At 37.6% G+C, this 13,060-nt stretch overlaps 1 protein-coding gene across 2 annotated transcripts in view; it reads right to left on the bottom strand.

Annotated features, from left to right (window-relative positions):
• Positions 1-11,653, bottom strand: part of LOC132785301 (ABC transporter G family member 20) — a 45,891-nt gene extending 34,238 nt beyond the window's left edge. The window contains exons 1-2 of one of the 2 annotated variants that reach the window (XM_060791339.1): positions 11,505-11,653; positions 10,881-10,970 (exon numbers count right to left, since the gene is read on the bottom strand). The gene's annotated coding sequence lies outside the window, so the exon portion shown is untranslated. Of the gene's footprint in view, positions 1-10,880 lie in introns of both variants that reach the window. The other variant, XM_060791338.1, reaches the window with a different exon arrangement.
• Positions 11,654-13,060: the final 1,407 nt, after the last annotated feature.

Here is a 13,060-nt window from a genome sequence, read left to right as displayed (position 1 = left end):
AACTGTCATTAAATATACGAATCAAGTTGTAAAAGTTTAATGCAAACTCTTCGCAACGACACGGCCATAAATATTGCTCAAATAAAGATTTATGAATTATTAATTTAAAATAAATTCACTCCAGCAGCAATCGAAAGCTGTTAAAATCGTTTTTCTATCGTTCCCAGTTTGGGGATCTACAATTACCTGCTCAGTGGTCTGCAATGCAATTTTCTTTGCAATCTATGCGCCATTAGCTGCTTGAATGCATCATTTGATTACTATAGTAACTTGGCTTGAGACGGGCCAGTGTTTAGGGCACTTTTGAAATGGGTCAATGGCTTTTCTACACACACATACACATACACACACTATTTGATTCAGTTGCTTCATTTACATATAAAAAGCATTTGATGTGCCGAGAACTAAAACCAGAGCCATCTCTAAGTTCGGACTTCTAAAAGTCACTTTTCGCCAAAGTAATAAATATTTATATTTATTTTAGCACAAAACGCGTCTCTCTTTCTCTTTTGCCCTGCATTTGGGCAGTTGTCGTTAGCCAAAAAAGCAAAAAAAAAAAGACGAGAAGAAATTTGCACAAAATTTTACGCTCAATAAATTTAACAACAAAAATGTTGCCGGTCAACGCCAAAAAATGCGCTCATGTGTTAGTAATGGGCAAGTTACAAAAAATTCGCATACAAATACTCACACACACACACGCACACATTCATTTACATACATACTATAAGATTTGCCATAATAGTTAGCAAAAATAAAAAAATACAAATAATTTGCCGCAACTCTCACCAAACACTTTTTAAAGGCACTTTTGTTGCAAATTATGTTGCGCATAACAAAAGCTTTGCAAGTTCCCAATTATTGTGTTTAACATACACAATTTTTTGGATAATCGAAATAACGCAATAACAAATTGTTAGAGTTTTCAATTACAAATGTTGTGCTCATAAACTGAACTAAATAAACTCTTAAAAGAGCCCTCTGGATATGTGCTCACAATTTTTGGAAAATATAAATCGAAAATTCGGCAAACAATATCCCAAGCAGCAGCGGCAGCAGCAGCCACAACATTTTGGGAGCAAACACATTCGGCTTACAACACACAGACGGACAAATGAACATACATAGATCATTTGTTGTTGCCATTTTTGGGGTTTTGGGCTTTGGGTTTTGGCTGCTTCCGCTTACTGTTGTTTCTCTGTGGGCTGCTCGTTTGCCAAAGCACATTTGTATTTAATGAAGCCTATTTTTTGCCTTTGTTCACATGAGTGTGAGTATCTCTGTTCCCAACAACGAGTAAGTACCGCAATTATTACAAGCCATTTGTTACTAATAATCATCGAAGCAGCTCGGACAAGCAGCCTATTTCTCTCGACTGCGGAGTAAATCATTAAAAGTGTTGGACATGGGAAGTAACTAGTTGATTGATCCAATTACTATAATACGATACGAATTTCTACATCTTGAAGTCTACTTACCTTAAACGCATTTCAAGACTTCTTTTCTTTTATAGCATTCGAAATAATCGTTAATGCTTTGTGCGAGTGATAAAGCACTTGGGTAAGCGTTTGTGGAATAAATTTCGCATCGTTTTTGCAACATAAACGTGGCATAAAAGGATTATTCACATTGCAAGCTTTTAAGTAAGGAGAGGGATTTTAAGCGTTGCACTATTTTGCCCACATTTTGCGCAGCAATATTGATTAAGCCATTTCAATGTAGCCAGCGCACTTGGTTGACCCCAGTCACACACACACACACACTCGTGCACACACCCATATCGTTTTCATTACACGTAGCATACTTTTATGCGTTTTGAGCTTTAGCGCAACATTGTTAACTCTCCGTGTTATTTTCTGATTGCGAATGCTGGCACTGAAAACTGAAAATACAGAATTGCTACTGACCAGTCTACACTTGGCGAAAAAACGTAGTCTCAAGTATATATTGATTAACATTAATGATTGGCCGTGTAATTTGCATAGTTTTCGCATTTATACAAATATTTAAATGCTAATTGAATTGTCACAACACACACAATTAATCAATGGTGTGTCTGGATATTTTTAACCATGTACAATTTGCGATTCGTTGCACTATTCTGACGTCAATTTCCTGACCCGTCGCCCCTCTTTGGAACTGACTCAGCGTATTTGTTGCCTGGTGCCTGTTAATTGAAAATTGTGCACTCAAATTTCTTGTTTGCAGCTGCATAAGCAATCGTCATTACAATTTCAATTGGTCAACTGCAAAATGGCATCGCTGCTATCGATTTGACAAATAATCACAATTGGTCATTCGTGCAAAACGCTTTTAGCCAACATATGTTGATCGCATAGAGAGTCTGATAATTATCAATTGAACCTATCATTGTTTTAATAAATTTACGGAAAAGATTCAATGAATTTCAAAGTCATGCTCTAATGCCCCCCACATGAACTTTGTCAAGTACGAGCATATTACAGATTATTTTCCGGAAAGTTCTCCTTGTTGTAGTTGATTTGCTTTTGAGGTGTTCTCTAGACTTTGTAATTTACTGTAGGCGATCAACAACTCAGACGCGTTCAATGTCTTGACAAATCAGTAATTATAGTCTGTAAAGATTTAATTACTTGAGTAACTCAGTGGCCTACACATATGTACGTCTGAACTTTCATACATATGTTAAAACTTTGATCAGTTTGTTATTTTTGACTGATTGGGGTTGCACTTTGAGCTGATGAAATTAGCAACTGCATGATAATTAACACATCTTGTATATCAGATGATTATGCAGCTTATGCAACATTGTTGGTTGACTTTGAACGTGGCCCTTGAGAACTTGAGAAGTGACAGAAACAGAGATTGAGCAAGGAATGTGCATCCTCAAGAGTGAGTGTGCGTCTAAGCAAATAGTTAATACTAAGGTTATACGGGGGAAAAACACACTGACAATTCTATTGCACTTAGTCACTGAGATAACCGGTTACTGAAATCGAGCTGCTAATCAAGCTGCCTATATTCGAACTGTCATAAATCGAGAGCCCACAGAGGTCGAGTGTTTTGTGTTTATCGCAGCATTTTAAAATCACTATTTGCTACTTCAACTTGACAGTGAATATAGATAGTTTTATCATGTGTGTGTGTGCACTCTGTATGCAAATCTCTGAAAACAATTGCAACGATGTCAGCAATCATTGCAATTGTGATTGCAGCTTATCTATTACAAAATGACATGTAATTTAAATGTGTATTGAAATGCAATATAATACTATATTCTTTAACTCTATCCCAATAATAATTTGCATTGTATATACATATGTATTGTGTTTGCTTTTAGCTATCTAAGGAACTATATAACCAGTTTGCGTGCACATTGCATGGCAAATTGTCTAAGGTTAGTTTTGGACAATGGAAAATGTAACTTTAACCTATAAGTTTAACATTGCCACACCCAAAAACACAGATCTAATAAACAACCAACGCCCAAAGAAAATCTGACGCCAATAGTGCAACAGAAATGCGCAGTGATATCATTTTCAGAAATCACTGTAAATAAAAATCCACAGCTCAACAAGCTTTCATTTCTTATAATAATAGTCAATTAGTGGTACAGTTCAAGGCATAAAGATCGAGAACCAGTTCAATTAACAGTCCATTTTCAATAGCATTTACAACCATAACTTAATTGAACTGCAATTTGATATTAATTAATGGTTGCCATTTGGACTTTAGTCATTTATATATAGATTATCGTAAAACAAACAATTATTGAAAATAAAATCACTGTCTAATGTCTAAACTATAAAATAAACAAGCGCAAAGACTCGAAAGTAAATTGTGTTGACATTTTCCATTAACCTGCAAATTAACCGTTTTTTCCCGGAAGCTTCGACTTTGTTCAACCGCAGTGTAAAGTGAATCACTTCATTCTGTGATTTCTGAGCATCTCCGATGGCCAACAGTTGCTGTAGTTTTTCTCACACCCAGACGAAGCCCATTGAAATATTTATGTCTTTGCATATTTTACAGAGACATTTGCACTTGACAATAACAACAACACAAGAACAAGAGTCACTGCAGCATAGCAACCGAGCAGTCGAGCAGTCGAGTCGAGGACCGTGACAGGGATTAGCGCCAGCAGAGGCAGACGTTGATGATGATGACGTTGACAATCACTGCAACGACGCGTCGTTGCGTTGTGTGAGCTTCTGAAAGAAGCAACAGCCCCGAGACGCCAGCACCGCCATCAGCAGGCAGCAGAGGAGAGAACATAAAGTGCATTGTGTCTGGTTGGGTGGAACATGTTTCAGGTTACCCTTCGGGATTGGATTTGGAACTGGGATTGAGCTGGGCGGCGAGACAATGCCTGACATGCACAAGGACAGGCAGAGAATGAGAGAGAGAGGCAGATCGCAGTGAAAGTGTTGCTGTTATTTGTGTGACAAACGCACGAAACACCGGCAGCTGTTACTAAGCGGGCAGATAGTGAAGAAGAAGGTGAGAAGTCGTCTGTGTATAGGCCTGGGAATAGTAATGTCGACAAAGCACTCTGACACCGACAGTCACTTAGAGAAGCCCAACAATGTGCACACAATACAGCGCACAAAACAAACAAAGCCAAAACGAAATGCATACATTGAACTTTTGGTCGTCGTCTGAAATCTATCAAGTATACGCCGTGTATGTGGCATGTGAGTGTGTGCAAAACGTCTTCCCATTCTTCGCAACAAAAAATCAAGTCTAACGAAAGCCTTCAAGTAAAAGTCGAGACAGAAAAGCGTCTTCGCTCCACTTTTGTTATCCTCTAACACCCTGTTTTGTGCCCCAAACTCAAGAGTGTTTAGCATTTATTTGCATAAGAGCATGAAGGATGCGTCTCGAAGTGTGTGTGTGTGTGTATGTCATGTCAGGGGTGAAAGGAAGTGCGGGTATTTGTTTGTTTGCGCTTTTGTGTGGGTGTGCAAATATTTAAAGGCTTTTATTGCTTTTTTAGCAAAGCTCTGCGCGTGGCATTGTTGTTGAAAGGAAACGAGACATAAAACAAATTATACACAAGCGTTATGGGAATATGAAAGAAAAATCTTATGAAATGGCTAAAATTATAAAAGAAAATTGGATTGCGCATGCAGAATTGTGCAGTTTAAGTGTCAAGTTTTTATTATAGCTATTTTAAACATTTCATAATATTATGCAATTGTATTAAATTCCATACACAAAGAAAAAAATATATATTATATATGGTTTTTCATTTTAGCATCTTGCAGCTGGAAAGATGAAAAGGAGACGAACTTTTCAATCAAATGAAATGCAAATGATTGAAAATGCAGTTGAATGCCAATTTAAAAGTCAAAAGCCATATTTGTTGACCAATAAAATAGAATAAAACATAAATTTATTTGCCATTCTTCATTCAAATATATAAGTATTTTATGGCAACGATTCGAATCGAAATGAATCGCTGTGACTGTGACTCTGACTTCTGCAGCTGGGCATAACAAACGATTTTTGTGCGAAGAACAAAAATATTTGTTTGTCGATTGTCTGCTGCAATTGACTGTCCTCTGCACACTGGCAAACACTGTGATTTAACATTCACACACACATGTTACACTCACATGTGGCACACATGCAGATGCAGTTACAGATACTGTTATGAGCATCCAACCAGAAAAAAAACATACTCATATATAAGCATAATACATACATACATATATATTGTGTGTCTCTGTATGTGTACTTTATGCATTGCCATAATTCATTTTTCATGTGGCAAGCAGCCGTTCTACATGCGTTTAATTTATTTACCATTTTATTTCTTTATTTGTTTATAAACAATAAAATGTTGTAATTAACACTGTACATCGTGACAAACAATACAATGATTTCCAGTTGTCGTTTAATTACCCGTACGCATTCGCATATGAGCATTCAAGGTTTTCCATGTGCTTTCCAAAAAATAAAAACCAAATAAAATTCCCACTAAAATGGGAGCAACAAAAAAAAAAAATTAAAAATTCGCTAACATTGCATTTTCAACAGTTTCACAGTTGAGCTGCTTGCAATGAGACACAGGGTGGCGGGGAAGGGGGAAGGGGGCAGGGTGGCAGACGGCCACAAGAAGTACTTCGGTTACGCTTGGCCGTCTCAGATTACGGCTTTCAGCTTTTCAGCTCGTTTTGACCAAGTTTTGTGTCTAGCTCTCTAGTCACGATGGCTCAGCGCTTAGTCAAGTTTTGTTTGTACTCTGACTCTGACTCTGAGTCTGAGTCTCTGGGTGAGTAATCGTTGACTGATTTGTCTGGGCAAAACCCTCAAAACTGAACTGCAAATGGGTCCGACCATAAGCCGATTTCAACTGCTTGACTGATTCGGCTTCAAGTATGCACTTGAGTCTATAGTCGGCAATTTAATGAAGCCTTCTCTCTGTGTTGCGGATTTCGTTTCAATTTCAATAATTTCCTTCTGTTTCACATTGAAATCAGAGCTCAGAATTTGGTTATATCCCGCCCCCAAGGTGCCCATAAAAATTATTAATAATTCTGGCAACCTTTAAAGGCGATATGCAAATAAGAACGGCCAACAGAAATGAATGAAAAAAGAAAAGAAAAGTTGCAACATCAAATGAAAATCGGCTACATATGCCTGTTTATATGCAAATATTACCTTCCCATACATATGTATCCAAACATTTGGCAATTACTCGACAATGTTGTTGTGCTCCTCGTTGTTGCTCGGGGCGAGCTGCGTCAGTTGTTTGTCTATTTGTAGATACAAAAATACGGCGCCCAAAAAAAATTGGAGGAAAAAAATGTAAAAAGCCGCTGCCATCAGAGTTCACCGGTTTTCTTTTTTTTTTGCTCTATTGGAAATTTTCAATTTAAATTGTGATTAAATTTTGCACGCACCAATGCAAAAGTCGCGTCTGTATAAATTCTCTGCATATATTTATTGATATCGAGCATCAAGTGCAGATTTCGGTATTTCCGCTGAGTGTCTGTGTGAGTGTGTGTGCTTGTCTATGAGTGTATGTGTGTATGCGTGTGTGTGGGACAGATCCTGCCTAGGAACTGCCTTGGCCGCTATTTGTTATGCAAATTTATTTTCGATTACTTGTTACCAAAGATTTGCTTCAGATTATGCAAATGTGTCAAACCTAAGACGTACATAAGACACACTCCACGATGACAAGCGCTGCAGGTGGGGCAACCAGAGGGGCGGGGTATGGCGACGTCTTATCTCTCTGCCTTACAAGTGGCTTATTACTGTTAGTGGTTGTTGTCATCGTCGCCGTCGTCGAATAAATGCAAAAACTTTGCATATTTTCATGAAGTTGTTGCCAAAAACGCTTTCCTATTTTTAGGCATAAAAAAATATGACTCGGAAAATCTATTTTCACATTCGCTGATTGTTTATCGCTCAGGCTATTGATTCCGTCTTTTATTTTCACATTTTTCCCCAAACATATCCACACATTCATTTGCATAATTTGTGGCATGAAATCATCATTGAAAGTTATTTAAATTGATTTTTATTAACATTTATTATGATCCACATGAGACGTTCCGACCACAATCATAGGAAATTATAATCTTAAGAGATTTAAACACAACGCTGCCAAATTAAATACTCTCTATGGAGTTGGATATTTATTTAAAGAAGTTTCGCAAAAAAAGTTGACACAATAATTTAATACTTTATTACTGGCACATTTACGCAATTTCGTTGAAAGAGAATTTAAGCTGTATAAGAAGATTAACTGGCCGCTGATTATAGTTTCAATTCTTTTTACATAATCCTATTTCTATGGCATATATCAGATATCATAAAATCCCTTCAATAAACTCATTCCCAACTCTGAACACATTCGAAGCCCCGCTCATTATGACATTACAGCCATTTTAAAATGAAATCAAATAAATAAATTCAATTTATCATTAAATTATTTCATAAAGTGCAATTTGGCATCGCCCTTTCGGATGCAATCTTTTTTTTTCGTTTAATTTTTGTGCATTTTGTATACGGTTGACTATTTTTATTGGCGGTTACGTTTGCGCGCTGTCAGTTTGATAAATATATATAAATGTGCGGTATTTTTAATTGAATAATTACATATAAAGGCATGCATATAGATTCATTTAATTTGCCATGCGTTTTTTTTGTAACTTGACACGAATAGCTTGTAAATCAATTGCCATTACGGCGGTATCCGTTTGACTGCAAATACTAGTACAACAAATGGTCGAAATGTTAAATCGCCTTCACAAAATTCAATAAAAATCGTTTACCGGCAGATGTGTTGACAGCCCGTGCAAATTGTTGTCAAAATAAAAAGCATTTTATATACACACTAAAAAGTGCTGAACTAAAAAAGGAGAACACTAACAGGTTTCCAACAAAAATTAATTCTCTACAATTGGATACATTTAATTTACGTTTTTGCCGATTTTTATATTTGGAGAACTGATCATGAACATTTTCAAGTAAACACACATTTATTTTCTAGCTTTTTTTCCACTTTTTTGTAATATATTGTTATTCATAACAATAGAGTGCTAGTAGTTATGGAATTAATTTACCAGGATTTTGTACGCCTTTAATTCCACTTCAAAACCGTAACAAGTGCCCAAAATGTTAAATGTATTTCATTGCTATTGGCAATTTGAAATAACAAGTTTATTCAAACATGAAATAAAACTCGCATTAAATTTCACTCGGACTAATTAGAATTTTTGTTTCTATATTTGTTAGCAGACAATTTGCAAAACTTCATTTTATTTTATTTTATGTTAGACTATCGAAATTATTCAGATAAAAGTTTGGCTATTGTATTTTACTTTTTTGGCTTTGAAATTGTCAAAGCTTTTAAACTAATATTTTACATATGATTTGGGATTTTTGGAATTTAGAATAGCTAGGGATAAAAGGTTGAAACCGAATGAAACTGATATTATTATTTAATGTACAATAACCCAAATGCATCACGAATTGTTCTTTGAGACCATTCACATAATTCCATTATATGTTATTATTCTATTTTAAGTCCACAAATGAATATGTAAATAAGGGTATTACGAGGCAGCGATACAATCAACATAATTGCATATCAGAATGACTTGTAAAATGCTAAGTGTTATTCACAAGCAGCCGATAATGGTAGCTTCAATTCGATATAAGACCGTCAATGACAAAGATTCATTTGTTGTGGCGAAAAAAAACGAAAAAAAAGAACGAAAATAAACTTAAAATCGAAATTCATAGGCAGCAATAAGGGAATGTTTTTGCTTATTTTATTCGTTTTTATCGGGCAATATAATGGTTAATGTTTTATTAAGTGACTCGACTCGCTGAAAGTTATAAACACATTTTGTGCAATTCATGTGAAATAATTAAATGATGCGAACCAAGACGCCAACCAAGTCTTGACCAAGTCCAATGCCAAAAAGGACCAGTATTTCGAACCTGTATAAACCAATTTGGTCAGAGCTGGAATACACTTAGCACTTAAACATACGCACATAAATGCTGCATAATCATTGCGTAATTTATTAATTCAATTAGTCAGAAGTAATGCGACTTTAACCATACTTAAATATGCGTCCCTTTAAAAATTTGACCCTTTTTCTTCAGTTTTTATGAATTCAATGTGCACACAACATACTATAAACAAAGGGGCAACCGACGCTTTATAGGTGGTATGGGCCAGGTTGAGCTTTGCGGTTTTAATTGCGCCAAGTAATGCGGTTGCCGCAATTGTTTTAGTTATTGTTGTTGTTGTTTGTGTAGTTGCTATGGCAGTAGATGCTCGCATTGTTGCGGTTTTGTTGTGTGTAAACCGAAAGGTTAAGTGCCGTTTTTTAAAGCAGCAAATTAAATCATCATAAACTACTAGTCGGGGACAAACGAAGACCCCGATGCGATACGGGAGCATGACCAGACCAACATCGAGTTGAAGGTCTCACAACGACCTTACACACACACTTGAGACAACAATCATCAGCAAACAGCAGCTTAAATACCCTTTTCCTGAAACTGAATCGACTTGAAGTTCAAGTTTATTTCTGCGAAGACACTTTTTGAACTTTACTCAATTAGTTGTAGAAATCTTATTACAACTTATCTTGATACCCTTCGCTGCGATACAATCGAGATGCTCACATAAAACGTGGCCTATAACACGTATACATGATATTAAAACCAGATTCCAACAAGCAAAGCTCAAAGCATTGATTGCAAATGGAATGTGTGCAAGCAACTAATTTGATTTAATTGAACTGTAACCCCGATAAAAAAAACACTTAAATATTATTCTCGTAGGCTTATTTAAAATGAAGGAAATAAGACAAATTTGAGATTTTTAAGTGGGAGTAATGCTCTCATCAGTTGCTTTGGAGTCTGATCTCATTAAAACACTTATTGCTTAGTCCAATGAAAATTAAAAAGCATATTCTGTTTTAATATGAAATGACGTGCGACATTTCGACATCAAATTTAATGCAGGGTATAAATATAAGGCAACAATCGAGCGACTCAAGAAGCAACACTATTGGTTGTATTCCACTTTCAGCATCAGCGTCAGTTTCAGCGTCAGCTTCAGCTGCGGATTCAGCGTTGAACGTTGGCGGCAGCTTCAGCTGAGTTTGCATTTTAAAGTCGTTACTGCTGTTGTTGACCTTGAGCTGCATAAATTGAATTGGAGCAGGTCGTTGACGACGCTGCTCTTGTTGATATTGTTGTTACAACCGGTGTGTTGTTGCTTTGCGGGAATGTTGTGTTATTGTTGTTGTAATGCTGTGCTTTTGCATTATCATTTTTGCGACTGATATCATCCTTGAGATTGAGCTGCTATTTCGTCAGGCTTGGGCCCTTTTACAATTTTAATGAGGTTTGCGGTTTCTTACCTGAGTTTGCAGTTCTTTAAGTTGCAGCTGCTAAGTTTGCTATTCTCGCTGTTGCTGTTGCCGTTGCTGTTGCGGTTAAAGTTTTGCACACTTCCACATACAAAATGTAAACAAAATATATATGTATTTTTTGTTGTTGTTGCTGCTGCTGCTGCTGAGTAACTTTGGCGTGTTTTTGCGTTTGCAAAGTCAACAAACGTAAAGAACACGTTTGCTTTTAGTTAACCTGTTTTGGCAGTGCCCAAAGATTGCGATTGAGCAAAGATTGAGACACTCACACACACACACTTAGCGAGATACACTTATACACATACAAAAACTAGACAAACTTTGCGCATGCGAAATGTGAACGCTGCTTTGATGTTGTTGTTGTAGCTGCTGCTGTTGCTGGGGCTGGAGCTGGAGCTGTTGCTTTTTGGTTTGGTTTTGTATCTTTTACTCGCGCAATTAGCCAACAACTAAGGCAAAGATGTGGCACAACAGCAATTATCCACAGATTTATATATATATGTGCATATACACCTAGATGTATATTAACCACAATTACTTAACCGAAACTCATTCACCAGTCATCGCATAAACGCGTTCTAATTTTATACATTCAATTCAGTGGAATTCACACACCTGTCTTAAAACGTTGCCGATCATTGACTTAATTCGATTGCAAATGATTTCAAATTATTTCAGCCGCTTGGTTCTCTATCTTTCTTCTGTATTCAACCCGTTTCTCGAATTATTTCCGCGTGTTGTGGCCAGAGCTAGCGACGAATAAAGACTGAAACTAAATGCTGACGGCGCTGACAGATCGCCAGTTTGGCTAGAGCAGCAGCGCAGTCGCAGCCGCTGTCGCTGTCGCTGCCACAGTTGACGTCAACGTTCGTCTTAAAGTTGCCTGAGCGGCCCCCGTCCAAAAGATCACATTCAGTCAGTGGGTTGCCTTCTGTTGTGGTGGCTAAGCAGCTAAGCTGCTTAGCAGGTGTGACGCTGTTGGGAGAGTTGAATTCTCATGGTTCGTAGATCCGCTAACCAACTGAACACGTTAAACGGCGGAGCATTCAGCTTTTACGCAGATCAGTTTTGTAGCAGCGAGCCTTTGAATTAGCTTACTGGTTGCAGACTTTGCTAAATTGTGGTTAACTAGACTTTGAATTAATTGCAATGCTTAAGCATTACCTCTGAATAATTTAAGAAAACTCTTGTTTGTACTTTAAGGAAAAACATTGCATAACCAAAATATATATAGAATATCTCTAGTTGGCTATTGTGTTAAGAAGGAACGACGACTAGAGTAAGCACTACTGACAACACAGTTTGCCATTTATATTGCAGCTTTTGGTCAGCTTTGTTTGGGCTCTCTAGAACGAGCGTTGCCATTTCTATTGCCGGCTTCCCAAACTGCATCCCACTGAATGTCTCTTTGTCATTGTCAGAGAGTTGGCAGTCCTTTCAGGTATGCCGTAATGGCAAGCTGCGCTATCTTGGCACCTACTTGGTCCATGCCAGAATGGTAGCAGCAGCTACAGAATTTCTACCTGCTGCCTGCTGGTCACATTGCCTGGAAATGGTAATGGCAATGTCGTCGTCGTCGACGCCGTTGTTGTCGTTGTCGAGTCACAATCATCTGACATGTGCACGTCTCTCGGATTCGAGAAATGCTAAAATGAATTGCCGCTTTTGTAAAGATTTCTTTGCAGACGCTTTTTTCTTTTGCTCTGCCTGCTACTTGCCACTTGCTGCTTTCAACCTTGCTGCATGCACCTTGAAGTCGCTTGTGTAACAAGTTTCAACGTGCATGTTTTCAACAATGTCGCCATTCCAGTATCCGTTTCCGCTCCCGTTCCCGTTGCCGCTTGGACGCGCTGAATTGTCCCCTCTCTGCAGTAAGATGTCATGCAAAAGCATTAAGCCTGTGACAACCAATCTCTCTTTGTTGCTGTCTTCCTGGCAATGGCAATGTTGTAGATAAATTTCAACACACACACACACCCGCACACACACTCAGAAGCGCATGCACTTTACAATTTGAGCTGCTTAAGTGTCTACAAAATATTTGTGCATCGTTTTAACCCAGATAAGTGCAACGAGGCAGCAACATGCCGCATGTCTTTGCCCCCTCTTGCCAACGAATAGCACATGCCATACATTGCTGCCATTTTTGTGCCCCCAACAAGAACTGAGAT

This window comes from Drosophila nasuta, chromosome 2R, assembly GCF_023558535.2.
Source record: "Drosophila nasuta strain 15112-1781.00 chromosome 2R, ASM2355853v1, whole genome shotgun sequence".
Taxonomy (NCBI): Eukaryota; Metazoa; Arthropoda; class Insecta; order Diptera; family Drosophilidae; genus Drosophila; species Drosophila nasuta.
The sequence above is the reverse complement of the archived record's forward strand: the minus strand, read 5'-3'. Positions and strand labels throughout refer to the sequence as shown.